Source organism: Thunnus thynnus, chromosome 7 (genome assembly GCF_963924715.1).
Source record: "Thunnus thynnus chromosome 7, fThuThy2.1, whole genome shotgun sequence".
Lineage (NCBI taxonomy): Eukaryota > Metazoa > Chordata > Actinopteri > Scombriformes > Scombridae > Thunnus > Thunnus thynnus.
The window spans coordinates 5,106,252-5,133,358 of record NC_089523.1 but is presented as its reverse complement, the minus strand read 5'-3'; the positions used below and the strand labels follow the sequence as shown (position 1 = coordinate 5,133,358).

The following is a 27,107-nucleotide window of genomic DNA, read 5'->3' as shown; positions in this document are numbered from 1 at the left end:
GGACACTTAAATGATTTTAAACTATTTCCTTCATTCATCAATCTTAAATCATATTAAATCTGTCATAACTTTAAAATGGACCATACACATAAAATTGAACAATTTCCATACAAACAAATTCCAAAAATGCTAAGTAGTGAGTGTTTTACAAATTGTCATGGTGGATCAGATCCAGACCATGAGATGTTACACCTCTTCACTAAAAATGGAATTTAAAAAGGATAACAACTACAAATATATACTGAATGGTATCATTTGTACTTACAGTATGCACAATCTGATTAAAATGTTGTTCATGTTTAGGGCTTCTCAAAAGCAGTGGTGGAAAGTAAATAAGTACATTTAATCAAGTACTGTACTTCCACTCCACAACATTTCAGATGGAAATATTGTACTTTCTACTCCACTACATTTATTTGACAGCTTTAGTTACTTTTCAGATGAAGATTTGACACAATGGATAACATAACAAGCTTTTAAAATACAACACATTGTTAAAGATGAAACCAGTGGTTTCCAACCTTTTTGGCTTTTGACATCTTACAAAAAGCAGTGTGTAGTCGAGGTCACATTTCACATGTCTATGAGTTGTTAACAGCTCCACCAAATAGTGATTTTTCCCTCTAAACTTCTCACATGGTTTTATCTCAGATAATTTTCAAATGATCCAATATTTCACCAAAAATCAAAGATTAGAGAAAAAGTCCAAAAACCGAAAACAGACTTGTGTATGCGTCAGTATTAATAATCTAATGATGTCATAAATAATAATATATCAGTAAGAGGGACCAAACCACTACTTTTACTGCAATACTTTAACTATATCAAGCTGATAATACTTATATACTTTTACTTATAATGGAGTATTTTTAAATTGCTTCTTTACATTGGTATTTTGGATCTGCATACTTATTCCACCACTGCACAAATGCAACTTTTCTATGGGAAGTCTTTATCCCCGGTCAGTCCTGTAACAAATTCATCAGATTCATCATATCAGAGGTGAGGTGACCATCCTGTATATGATGTTTAGTAAAAGGTTTCCTGCTGAGTGCAGCTATACTGAAAGATGTGACAGGTCCTGAGCAGAAGCGTGATACGGGGCTGATGGAGAGAGATGTATTTATTTATTCTTTTTTCTTTTTTCTGGCTGTTTCTCCTTGCATACTGGCATTGGGCCAAGCACCACAGACAATGTTTATTTTGTCATGAGGCGTGTGAGAGGTGCATGTGAGCTGGAATGAATGTTCTTTCTCCTCTGCTGCTGCTCCAACCCTCCATCCCCCAGTCCTTCAGTCAGCATGACTTATGCCTGACGGCTCAGGAAGGCTGCTTTTGATTTGTTAGTTTGATATCTTCATTTGTTATTTTGTCCCAAGAACATTTTTCATGATTAACTGTATTATGCTTTGCGTTTATATTTTATTCTGTTAGCAAACATCAAGGGAAAGATCTAGATTATAAACAGCATCCATTAATCCTGCATTCACTCCTTCTTAAACGCTATAAACACATAAAATAGCTAACTGCAAGTAACATAACATTACAGTACAACAACAGTCCTTGATAATATCACCTTCAAGTTAGCCTCCCTTTTTATAAAAGTCGCAGTACTAGCATGCCTGTTGTCATGGTTTGTTCCAGCTGCTTTGTTGCCACTCCTTGTCTTATTTTCAGAAGTATTGTAAATGAATTTATTACGTACACTTTTTTCCCTCCAAAAACTGGTGACGTTAGCTAACTATTACTACCAAAGACATAATGTTACTGAAATGCAAGATGCTGCTTATTAGGTCAAGCAGCTATATTTTGCATATATATATGCCCATTCGACCATCTTTGACATTGATGAATAAGTAGATAAGTAAATACATTTTGTTATTTAGTTTTAGCCTAGTTTTCATTCTAATAATGTTGTCAATTAATATAGTTCCTAAAAGTTTTCATTGGTGAAATGAACATAACAACTTCTAGAGGTAATTGTGACGTGACTTAATTTTGGTTCATTGTCCACCACTGAGTTTTTATTTAATATACAGTATATTAAACGGCATCATATCAGAGGTGGATGACACTGACTTAACCAGATATGAATTTTAATAAAATGCAAATATAAACCTGAAGTATCAGCAAGCCAATTTAAAGTCTGACTGTTTCAAAGACAGAAGTGGAGGTGTGAGGTTTGTTTCCTATTACAAAAGAGGCTGGAAGCATTTATCTGGCCGTTCCGTGTCATATTTTGCTTCTTGTTAATCATGCTTTTTTGCCTGTAGTTTCTTGAGAGTTTCATGTGTGAGCCTGCCTGGCCAGACAGATGATTGACAGCTGGTAATGAATTGTGGAGAAATGTGAGAGACCAGCGCAGCAAGAGGAAGTGCAATGAGGGAAGATAGGCGAATGAGAGTGCAGTAAATTAAAGCAGAGCTAGAGAGGGGGGATAAGTAGACTATCCCCAAGACTACTTTATTTCATGGTGTAAAAATGACTGCTTCTCACCACAAACTATTGCCCTGTGTGACAGGTAATTATTTTGGCGGCCAGCAGACCTCCCCAAAGCCTCACCGCCAACCCGATATCTGCACCTCTCTCAGGGGGCCATCTGTGCTGTGCTACCCCAGATAAGTGAGAGGAATGTGGGGCAGTCATGCTGCGATGTGAGGGGCTTGCCTGCAGCTTAGATCCTGGAGGCTGGGGCTCCACCCGGACTTTGTTCATAATGACAGAATGGAGGGAGAAGGGTTTAGGAGGGCGTGGCAGACAGCAGGAGGTTTTTTGGAGAGGTTGGATGCAGGTGGTGGGTGAGTGTGTGTGAATGGTGGGGGGTTGTTGATTCAACACACAGCCTCACAAAATGTGTGAAATAAGCACCAGCTCTGAAATGCAGATTTATTTTTGTGTTTTGTTTTGTGTTTTCCCTCCACATAATTATTATGTGACAATGGCATTAAGAGGACAGAATTTTCACCAGTTGACACATTAAAATCATTTACATTTATGTTAAGGTAACTTAGTTTAGGAGAATAATCATAAGAGATGATTTTGTCATTTTTAAGAAAGAAAATCTTTAATAAATTTTAGATTTCACTCTCAGTAGCCCCTTTTCAGACACGCCATGTAATCTGTAAATGATGAGTCATTTCTCTAAATCTGTCTATTTAGGGCCTGATGACACTCCTGTAATATTTCGTACATAGGATGTTATGTCGTAGGCATGCAGCATGCAAACCAATCCAAAAAATTTACAGTTATTGAAGTAGCAAATTGGAAACTTGCAAGCTACATCAGATACACTAGTTTGGTTAAAATGACAGGAAATTGTTCAAGTACCTGAACCACATATAGTTACACATAAAATGGAAGAAAATAGACTTGAAGCGTAGAAATAAGCTTCAGGTCCCGGTTATGTACACGCTCAAGCTGTTATGTAGGCCGTTCGGACAGCTGTATTGATTAAAATACGAGCGTATCTGTTCCATCAGACGCACATGAGATGGACGACAGAAAAAACCTGGCTGACACGCCTCCTGTTTAGACAAGTCTTTAGCTGTGCACAACTTTACACGCACAAACTCACTTGCTGTGTTCAGACACACTTCATCACCTGCAGCCGGCCTCTGTGCTTTTATCTCACAGTATTGATTGTTAGACACAGCTAGAAGCAGGTCAACACTGCATGGAATCAGCACTCAATGGCCACCTCAGTGGTTTTTCATGCTAATTATTGCAGTGCTTTAGTTACCTTGCAACAAGACAACAGTGGGTCTGTTTTTGAAGAACAACATAGAACTGGGCTGTATTTTAAAGGCGTCATATGGAAGAATAGTAGCAAGGAAGACATTCAAAATAAATTAAATGTAGGAATATGTATGAATCTGTTAGACACACAGAGAAATGACAACTTCATTTGCAAGTAAAATGTGTGAGAATTCTTTGTGAGCTATATTAGATCTTTATAATCCTCATTAGTCTGAAGAACATGCAGGCTTCAGTCATTAATCTGTTGCTTCAGTTTAAACACGATCTACATTAACATAGTACATTTAACAGACACTCTTATCCGGAGTGACTTACAATACTCTTCATTACTCATGATTTGGCCTAAACTATAATTTTTAATACAGATAAATATTTGACTTGTCTAAAACAATTGTATAGCACTCAGTTGATGTCCAGTGCGATATTCAGAGACAATGCAGGAAGGAGAATTAGGGTTAACCCAAATCCCAACACCACAAACCAGATTCTGCGTCCTGTCCCAGAGCAAAAATTAATGTTGGCTCTATTTTAATAAATAACTATAACCACAAAACATTCTCTAACGTCAACCAAGCAGTTTTAGTTGCCCAACATTACCCTTATGTTCCATTGTAACTTTTGGCAGTGATGTTTAAAAAAGGGTTTTTGCAAAATTGTCAGTATCAGCGCATTCTTTGGTAAATACGTTGTTTCTCTGATCATCCTAGTGAGTAACTGACCATAAGTCAAGAGTTATTGGAGTCAAGAACATGTACTCCAACAACCAACAGACATCAGCTTATTTTCTAGAACAGATCTGCAATTTAAATAGTACAGTCATACTTTACATACTTAGGACAAATGCTCAAATGCTACTTACTGCCGGTTTGTATGAAGTTGTGTTTAAGCAAAACAGTGGTTTGGGATTTTATAGCATATACTGTGATAGTACAATAACTGGCATTTGCATGTGTGATGTCCTTACTGTTGTTCAACCTGCGTCTGTTTCTGTGCATCAGAAGTCGTGTATTAATACAAATGACATAACTGATGTGCAAAGTCAAACAACAGAAATGATCAACAAAGTCAAACAAGAGAAACAAGTCAAAATCAAACACAGGCCATGTACAAAGTCAAGACAATGTACTGCAAGAGGGAAATGTGTAAACAAAGATGAAATGTGACAGTGATATATGCTATTTTGAAATGAAATAGTGTAGGAGCCAGACAAACAGAAGCACCATGGGTAAAACAAAGTGCTTCCTGTCAGTCCAGTCACTGTTTGAAGATATTGAATCCTAATCTGCATTTGAAGATGGCGAGGGATTCTGCAGTCCTGCTGAGGTTCCACCTCATGGGTGCAAAAACAGAATAACCTTGATGCATGCTAGCTATCTCATTAGCCCAAATAGCGTCTCCTTATTTGCAAATTAAGTTTATTTTTAGCCCATAAGTAGGAAGTTGCAAATTCAGTATTAAGAAATTGAGGAATTGGAATGAGTAATAAGTTTTCAGCTACATCTTTAAACATGCAAAAAAAAAAAAAGGTTCAATCGGTGCTGTGAATGTGCTGAATACACGGTTTCCCCTTTCAAAAAAGGCACATTTCAGATACCAGGTTTTCACAGAGCCGTGCCTCTATAACAGGAATAATTCTACTAATTAGTGTTTCTAATTATGAAGATGAGACGTCCATCAAAAGAAAAGAGCTGCGGTGTCCCCAGCATGCACCAGTGACACTGATGTTCTGTCAACAAACGTCTGCACTGGACCATCACACTTCTCTTTTTAGTCTGTACTTTCGTGCATTTCATTAACCATTTATGGATACTTTTAGGAGCTAATTGGTTGGGATGTGAGGCCTGTTGAGGCAGAAAAGACAAATAAATGAGGTTCACGTGTGATGGACAGCGAGTTTTTTTGCACTTTTGTGTGTACATAACCATGTGTATGCCTCACAGTTTTTAAAACCCCAAGTCACTATACAGCTGGTCAATTCAGGCTCTTGCTGCCTTAATGAAACACCATTTGTTAAACTGTGATTTACAGCTTTAATTACCTATTAAGCAAGAAAGTAATGGATTAGTTTAATGGTCATTTAGAGACAAGAAGGGACTGCTAGTTTTTAAAATGAATGTTCCACACGAGAAATGTTTGACGGTTCTCTTTTTAGGGGTTCTGTGACAAATAACTGTGTCTCTGTATCAGTTCTTCTGATGTGAGCTTCCTCATTATGTTCTTAAACGTACCTACTGAAGTATTTTCTACTACAATACAAAAACCTTTTTTGTTATGAGTCTATAGCAAAGATGAAAGTGAAACACAGGATCGTGGTGGAACTATAAAACTCAATAAAGGTTCTTTTTTTTTACCTCCAGTGTCTTTATGATTGACAGAGTGCCTCAACCAAACAAACACCTTTTCTTTTAGTGTGAGTCAGTGTAGCCAGACAGGTGTTCTTACACCAACTTGCTACTATGCATCGCACGTCAGTCAGCTGGCCACCAGGTCATCCAACCAGCCAGTCAGTGTTTCATCTGCTCAGCCAATAAGTTCATGATTCAGCCAGTCAGTCAGCATGGCAGACAGCAGCAGAGGAAAGCATAAATAATACATACTGTACAAGTGAAGGCTTTAGAAGTATCGAGCTCTTCAGTTCCTCTGGGCACCAGATAACTCATTTTCTCTCTCGCTCTTTCTCAATTTTTCTTCTTTGAGACAACTTAGTCTCCCCGCAGTATCATCTCTGCTGCACGTCTTAGTCTGTCTCTCTGTCTCCCTCAGACCATCCAACTTTCCTGTTTGTCCCGGGTTTCTCCCGTATTTTCACCCCCTCTCCTGCCATGCTCCCGTTTCATAATTTTGCTTGTAAATCTCCCGTATTTCCCGTTTTTATTTTAACAGTTAGACACAGTGCTGTAGTGGAGAATAAACGCCATTTACCCACCTTTCATATTCTGAAATGGCATTTATACAAACTTTCACTTTACAGCTGTCAGTTCAGACTGGCTTCCTACTGCACCTTCTGTTGTAGCTTCCAGGAGTGTTCGCTTTGTTTTCTGTTTGAACATTGTGTCTTCATATGAGACACGGAGACAGCTGTTACTGTTAAAACCGAGCGACCAACAAACCACCGCCCACTCCTGCTACGCAGGTGTTAAAACAAATGAACCCCCCGTGCTGAAGCTAGCAGGCAGACTGGAGCCACTTTCATGAGACAGACGAATGAATCAGAGTTCAGAGGATGAAATGTGACTTTAACTGACATGTGAGGCATCAAATAATTATCTGTTAGACAAAATACAAGTAAGTAAGTAGCTAGAAAAGAGAAGTTTTTTAAATTGGCATTAGTGTTGTTTTCTGCTGTACATTACAGTAATGTTAATGAAGTTTAATAGTTTGGATAGCTTGACTGCTGATGCATTCCCACTGTGTCGTTTTTTCCACCGTTACTGTAATTAACACCATACAAGTTAAAGCTCTGCTTCATGCTCTGTGAGATTTTTAAAAGGCTTTTTATATATTTTCAGAGTGAGTGAAGGAATCAGGAGAGAGGAGACAGAGGTGAGGAAGAATTGCAGGATGTAATAGTGTTGAAAGAAAAGAAGAAAGTAAACAAGACGCAACTGATTCAAGATTGAAAGAAAGAGTTCAAGGAGTGAAGAGAAACACGTAGAAGCAGCCCAGGCGGTGATTGAGAGACATGAACAAATTCAAAGCAAGAATACTGGTAAGGAACTTACATCTGTATCTAGATGAATTACTGTTCTGTAAATATTTTCACAGGCACAATCTGTTTGTGCCTGTGTGTGTTAATGTACACTGAAGGACATCCTCACTAACAGAAGTAGAAGCACAAGATTGAAACCTGCTATAAAAGCATTTACAGGTCTTTGAATATATACGAAGACTACACAACAACTCTATCAACATGTTTTCTTAACCTGTTAAAAGGTTTTTGACCTCAGTAACTCTATTTTAACAAAATAAGTGAGACACCAGCAAAAACAAAACAAAAAATCTTTTTTCTCATTCCTGATAAAAGGCATGTTAGGAAACAACCATGCGTTTTGCAAGGTGCGTAGGGTGGACTTTAGTGTTGGTCATGGTGGGAAAAATGATGTTAGCCAGAAAGCTAGGTCTGTTAAACATAAGTGCACCTAAGAAGCCGCAAAGAACACATCAACTGTCTGTTTGATTACAGCAGGGCAGGCAGTGAAGGCATCTCTGGAGCTGAGAGAGGAAACCCTTTATAATGTAAAAATCATGGTCAGGTGGAGTCCAGGAAAATCTCTCTTATTTTCCAAACCCATTGCTGAAAGGTATGGTCTCCTTATTCTGCAGCTTAGATACAGTATCTTTGCTAAATCATGTTAATTTAGCCATAAACACAACTTTTTTTACATCAATTCACAAGTATTTTATATGTATCATAGCTTTTACATTCCACATCATATAGTGAAAACAGCCATTTTCCACTTGAAGTTCATTGGGTTCATTGAGTCATGTTACTCCATTTTCTCCCCGGCTGCCATCTCTATTTATTTTACCGCCTTCAGTGGAAAACGTCCTCTCTTGTCTGTGCGCCTGTTCCATACACACACACTTCCTCTCGGCTTCCTCTCTCTGCTGAGCCGTTAAAAAACACTGACTGTGCTGCTCTATATGTGCCCCAGCAGAAGGTGCGGTATACTGTGGCGACTATAGCGACTTATGAGTTATAGCCCTGCGAGAGAGCCTGGAGCTGGAACACACTCAAAGGAAAAGGAGGGGGGGGGGGGGGTGTCTTCCGTCGGTGGTGTACTAGAGGAGGTGACATTGCACTATGTGTGAGTTTCTGTGGAGGTACAGAGTGTAACATAACCCTGTAGACCTCAATGCTTATGTCCTCCTGTTTCCCATGTCCTATAAGGCAGATTGATTGATAAATGTTAACAAACAGGTGAAAACATCTTCAAGTAACATCAATTTTATTTTTTACAAGACAAAGTGATACGACCACATTGCCATGCATACCTCCTACCTGCATCATGTAAAACTGACCTTAGTTGTGTGATATGACAGCAAACATTTGATGCTGACCAGCGTAACATGTTAGCTTCACAAAAGAAACATCAAAACTGAAATTCAACCATAAAATACTACAGTATAGCAAGATATGGCGTCATTTTGTGTACGCACAACTTGTGTATCTCATAGTTTAAACCAAAATGGTTTTAATATCAAATCATAGACACAGAGAGTAGCACAACGGCTATCATAAGATACAGTGTTGTATTTTAACACTGTTTAGCCTGTATATTAGCTTGATATCTAATCTTGATGGCTGGCAAAAAGTTGCAAAAAGCAGCAGCAGGAGGAGGAGAGCACTGTTTGACCTAACCAAGTGGTTTTTGTGCCTAAACCTAACCAACAAGATGCAAAAAGTTTAAAAATGTAGCACTAAATTGCCATATCACCTGCATACAAAATCAGACTTTGGCGTATGCCCTGCACGCACATTTGAAAGTGTAAAAGTCGTTATATTTGTATGCATTGTGAGACCAGGTTTATGGTTTAGCTGTAGAGTTGGGTGATATTTTTCTGTGGGTTTCGACAGTTTAACATTTAGGTAATAAAAAAACTAAAATATGTAACTTAAAAAGCAGAAAGTGAAGTGAGGGACAAGACAAGATGTGTGAAAGACACCTTTGTTACATGGATTTACATTTATGATGAATGAAAATTTACTGAAAGAAATTTACTACTACTTATTTGTATGTATCTATATTGCTATGCAGGGAATTGTATGGTATTCTTCACATTGTTTTAGATGTGACTCCTTTTTACGAGTCCTCCTGTCATTGTTTGTCAAATAGTTGCTGGATATCATCTGCATAATACTTATTAAACCCACAAGTAAAATGTGATGTAACTGGGTGGTAAAGCAGAGGAGTACTGAAACCCACAACTGAACACTGCCTTCTCTCTCCTCCTGCTGTTCTTAATGCAATTACCAACCAGGACTGGAGTGGACCGCACTGGACAGCATTCAGGATGAGGCAGGAAAAGAAAAACACAGTTGTGGCGAAAAGTCGAAAGAATAATGAAAGCACAAAATTAATTATCATCTCGCCAAGGGCATTCACAACCCTTGCTTTAAAAGACAGAAAGAAAGAAACTTTGTTGCTGAATTACTGTGCAAAAATTTGGAAAATGAATGACACACACACACACACACAAAAAGACAGGGAGAGGGAGAGAGTGTCGGACAAAAGGTGAGCACGGTTTGCCGATCTTACCCCTTTCCATTCATCTATCCCTCCCTTTATCACCCCCTCCGTCGTCCCCTCTGTCCGCGCTGTCATTCTCTCTGTCCCCTCTGTGCTCCTGCCTTTTGTCTGGGTCCGGCCAGAGTCTGGCGGACCCAGACAAAAGAATGCTGCCTGTCATGGAGAAAGAGCAAAGGTCTTGGCGATCCGGAGAGGTGGGGTGGGGGTTGGAGGGGTGGCTGGGTGTCAGGGTTGGAAAGGCATTGTCAAAGCTGTGGGTATCTATTGTTGTCTCGCTCCTGATCCTTTGCCTACCTTGCCCATCTCCTCTTGTCTCCGTTTTCTTTCTCGTCCTATGTCCAGTTTGTCCGTGGACCTCTGTCTTTCTTAGGAGCGAGCGGAAGTGTAGAAAAAGGAAAATGCGACAGATGTCTGGCATGAGGCTGTTTGCACTTTTATCGACGTGGCTGCTTTAAGCTCGATGGCATTCCGGGCTGTCCGCTCCCTTCCTCTTGTGGTGTTGGTAGTTCGTACCCCAGGGGTAGGTACTGGTGCCTCCAGTAAGGACACAAAGTTGGGGGCAGTTAAGTGTTGTTGACCCAGTCGCCTCCTACACCCTTGTACACCTTTTCATCCACCAGCAGGTACACCAAGACATAAAGAAAAAGTCTTTCTAGTGTGTGTCTCTTTGATTCTGAGTGATGTAATATTGTGCCATTCAATGTTTCCAGTAGTGGAAAGTTACTAACTACATTTTTGAGGTACTTGTGCTTTACTTGACTATTTGAATTATACTTTCAGAGGGTAATACTTTTTACTTCACTATATTTAAATATTTAATTAACAGCTGTAGTTGCTTTTCAGATTAAGATTTTATGTAAAAGAAAAAACAAACCAAAAATCAAAAGATAAGCTTATAAAATGCAGTGCATTGTTAAAGATTAAACCAGTTGTTTCCAACCTTTTAGGCTTGTGACCCCTGACAAAAAAAAAGAAGTGTCTTGTTGGGGCCCCTCATCTTGTTTCAGATGTCTATAACGGTTCTGCCAAAGACACATTTCCTGTCTGAACTTCTGAGATGTTTCCATTTAAACTATTGAAGTCCAAAAATGTCAAATTATCCAGTACAAAAAAAACAACCATTAGGAAAAAGTCTGAAAACTGAATACAAATTTGTGTAGAAGAACTTTGTCTTTTCGTGTTTCTAACCCCATTAATCATCTCACCACTCCTATGTAGTTAAAACTACCTCAACCAGCTGCAACAGTAAAATGCTACTCATGTATTGGTACATTAATATTAACAATCTAATATTGTAATACATAATAATTTATCACTTACAGGGAAGATTTTTCTGCATGACGAGTACTTTACTTAAGAAGTATTCTGAATGCAGGACTTCCACCTGGCAGAACCTCACACACTTGAAAAATTCTGGCAACTAAAAAAATTTACTTACACTGAAAGTATTTTTTTAAAATCACATTTTATTTGAGTATTTACGTATGTTTTGTTAATGTAGATATTTTATAAATTGAACTTTATATCCTCACATTATATCACAGTGGCAGGAATGTCATTTTTTGTGAATACAAAATTCTTTTGATTTTAATCAATTAATAGATGGGTTAATATAGTTTTTTTTGTCTAAAACTGTCTAATTTATTCATAAAAATATCAGAATCAGCCTAAAAAAACCCAACACATGTAATAAGGATGTAATCATAGAATGTTAAGTCACTCATGTCATTAAACCTCACAAATGTCCAGAAATATAACTGAGGACAGGATCTATGTGTGGTTGTTTTTTAGTGCAGGTATGAAGAAAATACGAATCCAAAGCTGATACATGTCCCTAAAAATGAACCCTGGAGAAATCCTTTACTATGACAAGGTTGCAGTAACATGACCTCCCGCTGTCAATGTACATTTGTGCAACAGTCTTTTGATTTGAAAAGTTTTGGGAAATCCTGGTCAAATGTCAGTCAGTCTGTTGTCAAATGACAGTCAGCTGTCAGGGACAAAAGTTCAAGCCGTGACTCAGCCTCTCTGTGATTTGACTGGAGACTTCAAACCAGACTTGACAACTCGTGTCAAACTGTAGTTGATCTATTATCTGTTTGAATGATTAGAAAAATATTGAAGCTGAAGCCACACATTAATGGTGTTGAGAAACAAAACGTATGCTGTGTCATGATCGGGATGCAACACATGGAGTAGAGGCCAGAGGTTTCACATTTTAATCTAGTTAAAGATTCTCACATCCCTAAACTTTTGTCTAGTGTTGTTCCTTCTGCATATTTTGCTCTTTTGCGACGAGTGTTGCTATGCAGCAGTCTGAGGACAAATTGATTATTCAGTCCGGAGCCCAGACAGCCAATTGTCTCCTGGACTGCTTTGATTCGCTGTAATGTCATTCTGACTGATGCCAGCGCTGATAATTTCCTCAATGGCACATAAACACTAAATATTTACTGAGTCTGAATAGTCACCGGCAAATCTGATTCAAATGGTAATATTTGTATCAAAGTGGTCTGGAAAATAACTGCCCGGCACATTGTGGCATACAAATGGAAAGACCTTTTCTCTCAGTGCAGTAGGTTTTTAATCTCATATGGATGAGTTTGGGGAGGAAATCTGTTTTCTGTGCTTTAAACTGACAGGACAGTGAATCTGGGTGATACTGGTTTGAAGAGCCACTATGATTACTTTCTTTATATTCTGTATTGTTACAAAGTTCTCATTATCATCATCAGTGTGAGCATTTTCAGAACAAAGCAGTCACTGCGCATCACAGGTGCCAAATTGTGTATTTGCACTGAATTTATTTTGTTTAATTATTTAAGATCTGAAGATTTTCAGTGGTGAGCGGCAGTCAGCAGTGTGCCGTGTGTGCTGTCAGTGTGTGTGTACTGCAGTTTCTCTGTTGCACCAGCAGATGGGGAAAGGAAACGTCTTTTATGGGATGAATGGAAGTGCAGCAGCGTAGTGGGAGATGATTGCAGGACTCACAGTCTCTGCTGTGACCGTTCGCCAGTTTGCTGTTTTTTTGTTGAGATAAAACTTTTCTCTGTTTTGTTGAAAGGGAAACCCGAAGTTATTTGAATCTTTAAAAAGGTTCCAGTGCTTTTTATTTAGCAGTTTTCTGTAATTTATCTGCTGTTGCAGATATTGCTTTAGGTTTGCAACTAAAGAAAAAGTCAAATGAACAATGTATAATTTTCCTTTGTTGCAAGCAGTAAAATACTTCAATCACTGTTTTATCAAATATGATGATAAATCCCATGTTAGATACACTTTCTTTACATTTTTTAAAAGTAAAGAAATCTTTTCTTGTTGATATTTACATGTTTGCATTTGCTTAAAATGCAAAAAGAAAAGTAATTATTTAAAATCTTTAAAACTTAGTTGAAATTGTAATAACCAAATAAAATCAAATTACAACAATTTGAAATAGTTTGTCAGTTTCTTTTCTAATCAATTAAAAAGTTGACTTTCAAATAAGTTTGAAGATAAAGAGCTACATTTTGTTGGTATGAAATAGACTTAATATGACTAAAAACTAATATTGTGATTTTAATATATTTAGTATTTCTTCAATAAAACTGAAGTTGAGTCTATTCTTTACTAGTTGTTAAAATGAGTTATTATTTTAGTATTATTAATTATAAACTGATTGAAATCTTGCTCTAATGCTCAGGTTATATACAGGAGAATTAAAAAAAAAAACACGTTCTAGACAGTTTTAGTGATGGAGGTCTTTTTATCAATACTTTTGAAAAACATCAGAGAAGACATCATGTTCCACTTGATCAGATTTATTAATCCTTCTTCTACATGTTGAAAAGTTTGGAAATGACATGCATTATTCATGCAGGTCAAATTGCACCCGGAGTGATACAACACTTTCAAATTCAAGCTTTAATGCTGCTGAAGACGCAGCACACGGCTCTCTGTCGTTGTAGATAGATGAAGTATAAGGTTGGGAGATGATGGCGGGGAGTGTGTGTGTGTGTGTGTGTGTGTGTGTGTGTGTGTGTGTGTGTGTGTGTGTGTGTAGGGGGGGGGGGGTTTGGAATCAAGTTACTCTGGTGCTTAAGAAATGCGCTATACAGCGACAGGATAAGCGACACACACACACACTCGCTCGCTCACTCATACACACACTCCCTCCCTGCAAGGAGTGTCTCCGGGAGATGATTTCCTTCCCTGTGCGTCGTCCCCCTCGCGCCCCCCCACCCCTCCTCTCTGCTACGCAGTGTAAACACAGTGTTCCAGAGGAATGTTGGACTCCCTGACCTCCACTGCAGTTCACTCAGTTCAGCCTGGCCGCGCTGTGCTCCGGCATCAGCAGCAGCAGCAGCGGCCCCCACCTCCCCTCCCCACCTCCCCCCACTGCCTCCCCCTCCAAAGCCCCCTCACTCCGCTCTCTATTTTTCCCCTCCTTGCCTCGTGCCTTCTCCTCATCTCGCCTCTCCTCCTCTTCTTCCTCCTCCTTTTTTTTTTCTCTTACCCCCTTTTTCTTTCCTGTCCTTGTCCCTCACCACCACCCCCACCCCATCCAACCTCTTTTTTCCTCCCCCTTGTTCTCTACTTTCTCCTTACTTCCTCACTCCCCCCTTTATTTCTTTCTCTCCCCATTTCCACTTGTGTGGTTTACCTCGCAGTCATTTCGCAGGGTATAGCGGTGAATTGCTTCTCTTTTTCTATCTTCTTCTCTGTGTCTCCTTCAGTTCACTGACTTGATTGGCAGATCAGAATCCAAACAATGATTTGGACTGAGAACGTGCAGCCGGAGTGAAATCATCAGGTAAAAGACTGACAACATGTAGTAGGTGTTGCAATAATTGCAGTAACCACTGCATGCATGCAAACACACTAAATGCTCTTGTTTCCTGTGTCAAATACACACACACACCTTGCTCAGACGCCATTGTGTGCAGTGTCTCGCACATGCACAGCCCACCTCAACCTCCCCTGCCCCACTTTGCTCCCCTACTACATTTCCACCCCTTTCCCTCCACCTTCATCCCCACCTCAGCCCACAGTGGACTGCGGTTCCTAGAAACAGGATACCAAGAGCCAGAGGCTTTAGTGTCTCTGCACCGCAAGGTGTCTGAGGGAACAGAAAGCAAAGGGTTACAGGAGCATCCAGCTGCTCGTCGGTTTGATTACTGAGGTGACAAGATGGCCACAGCAGACATGTGCTGCTCACAGTTTGCCTGACTGTGGCGTTTTCAACGTGCCGAGGTTCACGGGGTTTAATTGCTGCAGGATAGAGCAGATTATAAATACTTGCAGCCGGTCATCACAGGTCGTGCTGAATGCGAACGTCTGGCGGAATCAGAGACTGTTTGTATATTTGTAATAAACGCTGCTGGTGCTGCAGGGACTACACGAGGGCAGCCACGTCCCAGCCGGCAAATCAGCCAGCCAGTCAGTCTGCCAGCTAACCTGACCAGCTGACCAGCAGGGTCAGCAGCCAGCCAGCCGATAAGCACAGATAGCATGAACATAGATAGATCAGAGGAGAGAGTGAGAGTACGTGCGTGAGCGTGTTTGTGTCAGAGAGAGCCGTTTTTAGCACGCAAACCAAATCCACTCAAAAAGTATTAGTGCAAATTCATGCATTTACTTTTGACAGGACAGTTTTACAGCCGTATAGTGAATTTAGAACAAAAAGGGCAGCGTACATGAAAATGACTAGTGATTTCAAGACCTGAGCCTGCATTTATCAAACTGCTAAAAGTGAAATTCTGGACTTAAATGAAAGTAAAAATCCTTCGCATTTAATCCTACGTTTGTGAGAAGGACTCAAATAAATATTCTAAAATGTAATAGTGCTGCAGATCCTACATGGCTGCAGTGTGGAGGCAGAGGTTAGCCGTCACCTTCTGACACGTGTTTTAGATATTAGCTGAAGCAACATATATATATACACACACACACATATATATATATATATATATTAGAACTGGGTAGTTTACCTATTTACATTTGAGTTCAACAATTGACACTTTTTCTCTTTTTTTTGACACTGATCAGAGGTTCACACAACAAGAATAAAGCTGACATTGATTTAGTTTGCAATCACTTTCCATGCATCTTCACTGTCTGCACTTGCCATCGTGCTATGAAATTCTCCTTAGCATGTTTTCTCCAAAGTACCTCGTCTAGCCAGAAGCATCATTTCCTTCCTGCTCCATGGTCGCTTTTCTTTTTGTTTCCATTTCAGCCAATTTCCTATCATTTCATCCCTTGTTATATATTATTAAGGGATGACACTGTTAATTGCTCCAATTTCACACAAATAACGCTTTAAAAAAAGAAAATTACTTTCTTTTCTAAGAATTACATATCACTGCGTAAAATGTAAGGATTTAAAAAAAGAAAAAAGAATGAACGTTGGGGCTGATGTAGTGTAAATCCTTGTCTCTGCTCGTCTGTATATATGATTAATCATGTGATCATTTGAGAGTTGCTCTAAAATGTTAAACTTCGCTGTAAGTAGCATTAAGTCGCTTGATAAATGTTTCTTACTCCTCACAATTAGAACTTTTTATTCCTGAAGAAGTGTGATAAATTCAGGCCCTGAAAGGTTATCAAGTCACTTTTAGCCACAACTCATCAACACAGGTTTCATATTAGTAGGATATCCACTTGTTGTTTATACTGCCTGATCATTTAGGATTAAATGACATCCTCTGCTTCTCTTTCTAAGGTTAAAAAAAAAGCAAAAAGGTAGCATGAATCCAACTTATGGAGTCAGTACTGCCTGGAAAACTTTTCCATTCTCCTCCTCTTACTCATCATCATCTGCATCATTAGCCTGACTTAATTTTCTCTCGTGATCTTCCTTCCATTAACATTAACCTTCACTGGAGCTTTTCCCTCTCTGTCTGTCTGCCGGGCCGCTGGCTCTTCCTTCCTGTCTTCTCCTCAGCGATTTGAGACGATCCCTGCGTTTGCCAGACCGCTTTTATTTGCTTACATAAATCCCAGACGCCGTGTAATCAACCAGTTGCTATATGTAATTATGTATTCATTTTCACTTAGATTGTGATCCTCGCACTGCACCGTAGCTGCGAGCACAGGAGGATCATCAATTACTCAGCCGGCGTAATTGTTGCACACAGATAATGAAAACGATGCTGGTGGAGGAACATGTGGTTGCCTGCTCATTATGCTGACAGGAAAGAGGAACTTGGCTGACCTCTGCTGGGCTGTGACAGGCAGTGTTGCAGATGTTGATCACGGTTAATGATTTGATCCAGGATGTATATGTATTCTCAAGGCTTCCTCTGGCTTCGATTAACCACAGAATAGCTTTAGGGATCATTAGCAGATCACTGCTGCATCCTGCCGTTGTCCAACAAAAAGCATCAGTCCAACAGCAGTAAATATGGAGTCATATTTGTGTTAAAACAGCAGGGTTCTTAAATATTCTCTCATTCCAAACTCTCACGTAGATGCATGTTATTTTGTCCCTGAATGACCTGAGGGAATTTGTATCGGCATTTAACATTTTAGCTGAATTTTATAATGCACTTACTAGCAGGCAGAATAACGGTGATGAGAGGTGAAAGCTATAATTATGAAAAACTATTTTTGCACATTTTCTAATTGGGATTTTTGCACGTGTAACCCCGTCATCGACCGCAGGCCGAGACAAGAAAGAGAGCAGAATCCGAACAGAGAGAATGCAATAAGAAGGGAAAAGAGGAATGATGGAGGGAGCAACGAGAGAGGCAGAGAGTGAGAGAGGGAAGCAGATGGCTCGAAATATAGCCTGCTAAATTATTCATCTAGGCTGGAGTCTGGAGATAGATAGATGGATAGGAGCTGGCATGGACACTTTTATTAGGGTTCCGAGAGCTGTGAGGAGAGTGGTTCAAAACACTGTGATTGCCTTTTGAGACTAAGAAAACATAATTGCATCGGGTCTGGGAACAGCTTTTTGCTGAAGGAATTAAATATCTTGCATTAAATTAAGGACAGATATGTGAACGTACCAAAATTGTGAGGCAGAAAAATAAAAGTTTGGGCCTTGCTTAGATTTGACTGTTTCAGCTGCTGTGATTTATTTCCTAAAGCTTTGAGAGTGTAAAAAAAAACAAAAAAAAACAGAGGAAAAATCCTTTGCAAAAGTCCCTAATTTTGACAAATATTGACTCTGTATAAGGTTATTCAGGATGCTGCATGTCATCTGGAAAAGCAAAAAATAACTTTCAGTCGTGCTTAGATTTGATTGTTTCAGGTGCAGTGATTTATTTCCTAAAGCCAGTGCATGTAGAGTGTTAACAATTAAGAAAAAACAAATGTCCTTAATTTTGACAAACACTGACTCCGTATTAGGTGATTCAGGACCCTGCGTGTTGTCTGAAAAACGCCGGGAGGCCAAAAGTCCCAGCTGCCCTCGACAGTTTGGGTTTCAGAACAAGTTGTCTTAACAGTGAGGTCGAATAAAAATGAAAAATGGCTACGAGGGGAAACAACCCGGTTCGTAAAATAAGATTTGTGGTAGGCATATGTAGTCTGCTGCAGAAAGTCCAGGGGTCCTTGAGTGGGTTCCAGGGTGTCCGAGTGCATTGACGAATGGATGAATTTCAGCATAATTCACCAGAAAGTCTTCCTCTTAAGAGGATGTATAATATCTATCTACCCGCAGTCTCGACAGGTCTACAATTTAATATTAAATCAACATTTGCAATGAAACCCTTTATCTCTTCTAAAGTGGGTGTTGTTTGCTTTATTTCCCTCTCTGTTCCATATGTAGACACAGCAAATACGTTCTCTTCATTTTCCATTTTTCCATGTCGCTGTGTACATCATGTGCATCATATATGATTCTCCCAGATTCATAGACACACAGACACAGATGCACACACACTCCTGAGTGGAGGGCTCCGGGGAAATAGAGCAGAGAGGAAGCTACGTGCCTTCGCCAAGCAAGGGCTGTCTGGTGTCATGGCAACGGGTGCAGATTACTCCACCCTCCATCAGTCAGAGAGAGGAGAGAGGAGAGGAGAGAGGGATGGGCTCTCACACACACACACACACACATTTGTACACACACACTTGTACACACATACACAAACGTATGGAGACACACATGACATAGTTACACAACATGCAAAATGCTCTTTTTGTTTTTTCTTTTGAGATTATTTCATTTTATGGAAAAATAATCAGTTTAAATGTGAAATCTGTTGCTTGTCAGCTTCTAAAAATGCACGTTTTTCTTTGCTCTGTTTATGATTTTGTTGCTGATGAGCAGCCGCAGCAGTAAACACAAAAAAAACCTTAATCGACAGGCGAGCACAGGGAGACGGCAGAGAGGTAGAGAGAAAGAAAATCAGGAGGGAGGGAGTTGGAAAGGCGAGCGATGATGAGAGTGGTGCAGGGAGAGGTTGAGATGTGCGGAGGGGCCATAAACATATAGTAGAGCTAAATACGTCTGGGGGATATACTGTTATTAAAAGCAGTAACGTTATCCAACAAGCAGCTTTACTGTGGGGGTGGACAGTTTGCAACGTGCTAATGTGCTTCACGCCGCTAGAGTCCTATTGAAGTGCATTTAGCGGGAGATATTATTCTCTCCACGTGTGTACGTGTAGGTTAGTGCTGCAGTCTGAGAGGAGAGGATGCTGGGCAGGAGGAGAGCAGAGGCAGTGATGCATGGACGAGCTGACAGCAAGAGAGGGGAAGAAGAGGAAAGGAGATAATATTAGAGTCTGCACAGGGGTATAAGGGTAGTTGGGAGATTTTTGTGGCAAAAAAAGCAAGAAAGATAGGGTGTGGAAGAGATAAATGGCACCAGCATGAGGAGGGGCGGGGGGGGGTGGGGGGGATGGTGGTAGTGGAGAGGCAGGGAGAGAGGGGAGTAGGAGGGGGGAAGGAGGGAGGAAGATGAGGTCGTTTAAGGATATTGCCTCCTAAATTGACTGCGGCACAGCCATCATCCACAGTTACATCACAGCTGAGCTCAAACTCAGGATGAACCTCCTTCTCTTTCTCTTTCTGCCCCTTTGTCTCTGCCAACCTTAGAGTGCTTTAAAGCCAATTTTTGACCGTATGGCAATTAAGCAGAGTAGACTGAGCATGTGCGATGGGATATATCACACAGGATCCGACTGAATCCTGATCTGTCGTTTTCACGTTGGCTTCCTTCGTCTTTGTACTGCAGTCATCAGCAGCAACATGGTTGTAATCGGCCTCATTAAGGCTCTTGTACACATTGTAAATAAGGCACCACACTCTTTTGACTCCAAAGAAAAGCAGTGTGTGATTAGAAATCAATTAGCATCACTGCCATGACCATGGTGCACCGAATTATAAACCACTGCACATAGAGTACATGAAACGCCATTCAGTGTTAGCAGTCCTGTGACTTTGAACAAATGAATATTGACAATATTTGTCTGTTTAGTTATATATATATATATGACATATAAGATTTATTTATGCAGTGAAATCAGACTAAATGCACCGCTCTTTTCCAGCAGCACTTTACTCACTAACTCATATAGCTGCACACATTCACACTGTAGCTGCCCAGTAGAACCACAGACTGCACCAGCGCTACTGGAGCAGTCGTGGTTCAGAGCCCTGCTGAAGGGCACCTTGACAGCATATGTTAATGCGCTGTATGTAGAAGCACTAATTTACCTTACTAGCTCATACTTAAAGCTAATTTAGGGATTTGAAGCAACAGCTTTAGTCATGAGTTCTCTTGGCCCTATCTGTAACTTTCAAATGATTCCATTTGAAGCATTATTTTTCCCTCAATGGTTCGCTAACTTGTCGGTTTCTAGGAGGCAGCAGAGAGTGTCTGGCTCTGCCTTCAAAAGGAAAGCCTTATTTGTAGGGATGTACTTATGTGATTTTCTCTCTCCTGATACCAATTCTAATACCTCAGCTCAGAGCAGATGCCTTTGTCTGATCGAATACCAACACTTTCTTTTCCCCAAATTTAAAATCTGTGTACTTTACTTAGGGCTGGGCGATAAAACCATAACAATAATTATCTCAATATAATTTTCCTCGATAGAAAGACAACAAATGTACAATAAATGTTTGATATAGTTAAACTGAGAAGGAGAGAGAGAAGCTATTGCTAACTGCTAAGCTAAGTAACTAGCAGATCTATGCTAGGTCAGCTCGCACCAACTACTGGGGGCTGGCTAACTACAGCAGCTAACCACTGGGTTTCCATGGTAAGGAGCTGTGCTTTTAATTCACTGAGCCTTGTTTCCAACACGGCAAATAAACTACACTTATTACATGTGCCAGTATCACTAAAGGAGGCAGGGGAATAGCTATACATATGACACACCGAGCAAGAGAGAGCAGGAGACTGAGAGGGAGAGAGGCCATTGCTAACTGCTAAGCTAAACTGCTAAGCTAAAGTAGCTAGCAGATCTGAATAGCATATAAATGACTGTGGGATTAGCAAGAAAGTTGCTAAAAGAAGGAGAAAGCTATGGGTGCTTGAGCAGAACTAGTGTAAGTTTAAATATACAGCAGGTAATTAGCCACAGTGATAAAGAATATAGCAAAATTAACTGGGTTGAGGGCAGCAAAGATGTAGCATCAGTAACACAGGAATGCTGGCAACTGGAAATGAGACAATTTGTCTCAATTTGCACGTCAGGTCACAACTTCATCTGGGCAGAGGTGATTTCTGTAGGCTATGTATTGTGGTTGTTTGCATTTGTTTAATTTAGTTGGACTTTAAATGCTTACGTTATCGTGTGTTACTGGACATGTAACTAAATTTGCAGTCTGAGCAATCTAACATATGTGCTTTATCACACTGCAGCACTTTATTTTTCTATTAAGATATTTATTTTGATGAGGGAAAAAGACTGGAAAGGGATTTTAATTAATTTTACTTATGCATACTTTGATGTTGAAAAAAGATTTTATCATTATAATTATTTTAAATGTTCAAACTCAGATTTGTAAAATGTTCTGCTGTTTGGCAAGTGTTTGTCATGTACTGACCATAGAATAGTTTAAAACCACAATTAACCATCTGGTTTCTTCAACTTTCACTCAGGAGCAAAAATCAGTCTTTAAACTTGAAAGAAACGATGCTTTGACCTTCGTGATAATTATCGATACTGACTGACATTTTTATTGTGATAATTTTTGGCCATATTGCCCAGCCCTAACGTCACTGCATAGTACTTGGAATCATTTTTATTTAAGGTAATATGGGCCAGAGATTTTTGTGGCACCAAAAACTGAGTTGGCAGTTGCCATGACGTAAGGAATGAAATTGATGGTGTGAACACTGAATTCCATAATGACATTGACGAAGAAACTGTATTTAATTGCAGATCAGTCATGTCTGGCAGCTACCGAACCCCTACTTATTTGTAGCAGTACAACACCTGTCTCACTTACAGACATGTTGACCCAATTTATACCTGGTATTAACATGCCAATAACATCTGTAACTGGATGAAGAAAAAGCATAATTGCATGCAGAACACATTGCAATTGGAATGCAAGTGGATCTGCCAGACCACATCCTGGAGGAGGTCTCCTTCACACTGTGATTAGATCTCAGTCAGATGTAAATGCAATCTGTACAGTTTGGCCTCATTCTTAAGAAAAAACTCTACTGAAGCAGTGGACATTTTCCTCAGTACGTAGTAGAGCCCACACAGCAGCATAGCTTAGGGAGACTCTTGAGGGGCTGCTATAATGTGGAATACAACGACCGACATGGGTAGCCAAACTTACACTATAGTGGTAGTAAGCTTCTCTGCTGACACTGACAGCTCTTTGTCATGGAAGACATTTTCACAGTAGGAAAAGCACAAGTGTAAATAATAAATTATAGCTGAATTCCATTTAGCCGCTTCAGTTTCAGGGTCCTAGTATTGTTCATGTTGGCTCACTGTCACACTGTCATAACTTACTGGGGCACTTGAATAGAACAGAACCACCGTTTATGTTATTAGTAACACCTGTGCTTTTTCTACTGTGACTAGTCAAAATGCCTGCTGTAGCCTATTAACTTGCTATTAACTTAACAGGATAAGTAACATTAGCCTTGGTTAGCAAGACTACTGAAAAGTATCTTATGAATGCCTTTTGCTGTCTCTTGTCATGTGACCCTGGCCTTGCATGTTGTAGTGGTCCCTTGAGAGTAACCCACATTGCGTCTGTTGACTGTGATCAGATTTTCTTACCTAAATAACATAGTGAGATACAGATAGCACCTGTGTACACATTAAGCAGATGAAACAGAGCTGTTTTACTGTGGTCTCTAATAATGTATGGGACATAGCTAGCTTTCTGGCACTGTTACTAATTGCATCTGTTTGAACTGTTTAGTCAACCCAACAGGTTTTAACTGTAGACCAATAGCCACAGGTGGAAGCAGAAGTTAAAAGAAAGACAAGAGACACACATTCCTGGTTAATCTAAAAAACAAAACAAATTCATTTTATTCATTACACATATACTCTGTGTTACTTGATTGAACTTGGTCAGGTTGAATTGAGGTAAAATTTACATTTTAACATAATTTCTCTGGCTATGATCCATTCTACTACCGTACATACTAGCAGAATTACCCCCCCCCGAGTTGGCATGGTCTTAATTTATATGACAGTACAGATTATGTAATATTAACCTGCTGTGTCTCTTCCTGTCCTCAGGAGCTCTCAGGACAGCAGACTGAAACCTACCAACACCTGGCAGTAATCTGTAAGTACCTCATCTACTGTACATACTGTTTTAGCTACAGTGTAGGACGACATGACAGAATGCCGTCCTGACAAAATGCATTTTAAGGCAGATATAGTGAGATTTTTTTTTTTTTTACGAAACTTAAATCAGATTAAAAAATCCATTACTTTCTTCATGTTATCATCCTCTCCAGTGGCAAGAGTGGAATGAAATGTTTGAGGATGCACCAGTTAGCAAGTGTGACTTATCGCCGAGTCAATTGACAAGATGAGACAAAATGTGACACGTTCCATATTAGTAGCTTCTCACTTGTGAGGGTTTGCTGCTATTCTTTGTTTTATGTAAGAGTAAATTTCTCTTCATTTAATAACATTATAAGTAAAGTTACACTTTGTTGTCAGCTTTCCAACTCATTTTAAAAAAGAGCAAGAGAAAGAAGGAGATAGAGAGCGCAAGCGAGCTGAGAGCATGAGAGAGAGATATATATATAGAGAGAGAGAGAGCACAGCGGTTGTCGAGCAAGGAGAGGGAGCGGCGGTAGCAAAAACAAAGCGGTAAATGAGAGAAATAAAATTGTAAAAATGTATTTTCTCATTGTTTCATGGCGGTTACGTTCTAAAGCAGAAATAAATAAACATCAAACACTCAACAGATGATTTACTGTGGAAACAGACGCTATCAGTTTCATTTTCCTCCTCCGCGTTTCTCCTTTTCATTCATTCATTAAATCCAACTAATGCAACAGTAAATACAAGGAAGAGCAGGACAAATCTGTGTTGTTTTTTGAATGCTGTGTTTCAAGCATGGCTATAATTTTTAAATTCCTCATGGGTCTAATTTGTGTGATCTACCTTGTTCCTCAGATGTGGTGGAAACACAAACAGGACTGCACTAATGGGACTTTATAGTTCCAAGTTTAGTTCCTGAGGCTAGTTCCTCTGGGTTTAAAGTACTAGAACCTTTGGTCAAAACAGGCCTTAAGTAATTGCCAGATTAAGCGATAGTGATGATAATTGTTAGTTGCAGCCACAAGTGTGATAACGACTGATATTAACGTACATCCAAGACAAGTGTTTTCTAACAAGCAGATTGATATATTAGAAAAAAACAATGGGGCATTTTTGTAATTTTTATGATGCAGTTGTGATACAAGATAATAACAAATATGGATGCTAAAACCATTGACCTGAACTTCACTTTAATCCTTGACTCAAGCTAGCAATTTGCCTGTAGCAAAGTTTTATGGTATGAACAGCTTAATGTTTGCTTCTTAATTTGTTTCTTGGGTCCCGTTTTGGCAGTTTCACATAATCCTTCGCTCTAGAATCACATTAGAATTCATGTTCATGTAGTTAAACTGGATGAGACTGTGTTGCAGATGGACTTTACTACTTATACTTGGTTAGAGATACTGAATGTTTCATGATCATCGTCGTCTTTGTTTTTTTACAGTTTACAAGCTGTGGCTGTAATCCATTCTTTGCTGTTGCTCTACTAACATGCCCATGAAAAAAAGCATGTCCATTTGGGGCGTCTGAGGCTCAGGAGGTAGAATGGGTCGTCCATTAATCAGAAGGTCGGTGGTTCGATCCTCCAGCCTGCATGTTGAAGTGTCCTAGGGCAAGATAGTGAATCCCAAATTGCTCCAGATGGCTGTGCCATCGATGTGTGAGTGTGTGAATGAGCATTAGAAACTCCTCCTGATTAGGGATTGGAATTGAGAACCGGTTCCAGTTGAGAACTGGTTCCAAATTGTCCAATCCATGGGAATCATATGCCTCCAAGCTTATCAATTCCTCTTACCAATGCCCAGGTATGTGATGTTGATGGAATGAAAAGGGCGGAATTCAACTGTGAGGACAGTGCAGCCTCTGGACTGTCTACAGCGCACACACGCTAGATGTAATTCATCTTCAAAAAAAGCAGCGGTTGCAAACATTTTTTGATTTAATGATTAAATAATTACCTTTGTGAGACGAACCTGAAGTATCCTGTGAACTTTCTACGGCATCACTCAGAGACTAACGTTTGCACACTGCAGCATTAAACAAATTAAATCAACTCGGAGGTGAGAAAAAGAAAATAACTTGGTACTCAGTCTGTTCCACCTCAAAAACCTGTTCAGCGTCTTGGACAACAACGTCTTTCCCCGAAGCTAACAGTGCAGCAGAGAGGCTGCTCTCCACTGCTGGAGACATGACGTTAATAACACAGCAGAGCACTCCCCCTCCCCCTCATTTTGTTATTCTCATACAGGCAGGAAACTGTACAATGCTTTCGAATTAATTCATTCATTAATGAACACAGTTAACTTTTGGTTGTGGACCATTTATCTTATCTACCAGTAATGTTTCATATATTCATCAGCATGCAAGCTCATTGATAAACAGTGGAGATAATAAAACAGTTCCATTGACACTGAAATCCTGTGTAGGCCTACGTTTTTTCCACACAGAAAACTGATCAGGAAGCGATAAGGGAACTGATGAAGAATCAGACTGATAAGCAGAATCAATAATGGCATTGGTATCAATAAAATCTTAACAATTCCTATCCTTACTTGGCAGGTTAAGAGCCTCTGCCATCAGTGTATAAATGTGGGTGTGAATGGGTGAATGTAGCATGTGTTGTAAAGCGCTTTGAGTAGTTGGTAGACTAGAAAAGCACAATATAAATGCAGTCCATTTACCATTTACCATGACTAGACCCATGTGGAAGGAAGCACGCAGGGTATTGAAATCTAGTTCACAATAGAAGCCCCAATCAGTTCCAGTGGCCTCTACAGGATACCACTTAAAGCAATGGCATTTTAAAAACTGTTTTATTTGTGAGACACACTTTATCCTCTTTAGTGCTCGAGTGGACATGTCCCACATGTCTCCCCTGCTTTCTCAGCCTTTGATGTGCCAACAGGATGCTGCTGCAAATCCTGTGCAGACAGACAATTTGCATTAAATAGGTACCAGAGGCATTTCGAGCACTGGTAGAACTGAAGAGAAGAGTGGTGAACACGTCAGGTGTCCTGTGTCCTCTCTGTCTCACTTTATGTCTCTGTCCCTGTGTGATGCAGCTGTTAGCATTTTGTGGTCATCACTCTATAAATACAGCAGCTGACTGATGGACCCTGCAGCAGCTGTCCGCTGTCCTGTGGACACATAATGTACACACAGATACCAGTGTGTTTGTTGTTGTTGTGAAAGCATTTTGCAGACATTAGTTCAGCACCAGCATATCTTTCTTCCTTTTTCACTAAATTAACTAAATTCATGAGTCAAACTCGTTATTTTAATAGGGATTATTCAGGCCAGTATGATTACATAAAATCCATCTTATCTTTTAGGATTATGGCTGTCAGATGTCCAATGCCATTATTTTTGATTGTTTAATTTTTGCATGTGAGACCAATGATTGTGT

General features: G+C 39.8%; 2 long non-coding RNA genes across 3 annotated transcripts in view; one reads left to right on the top strand and one right to left on the bottom strand.

Annotated features, from left to right (window-relative positions):
• The window catches only part of LOC137185657 (uncharacterized), a 150,656-nt gene that overhangs the window by 39,553 nt on the left and 83,996 nt on the right, over window positions 1–27,107 (bottom strand). The window lies entirely within an intron of this gene.
• The window catches only part of LOC137185656 (uncharacterized), a 105,078-nt gene that overhangs the window by 15,321 nt on the left and 62,650 nt on the right, over window positions 1–27,107 (top strand). Inside the window, exon 2 of the long non-coding RNA XR_010928893.1 lies at window positions 23,663–23,711. This is a non-coding gene — a long non-coding RNA (uncharacterized lncRNA). The remainder of the gene's footprint in view (window positions 1–23,662; window positions 23,712–27,107) is intronic.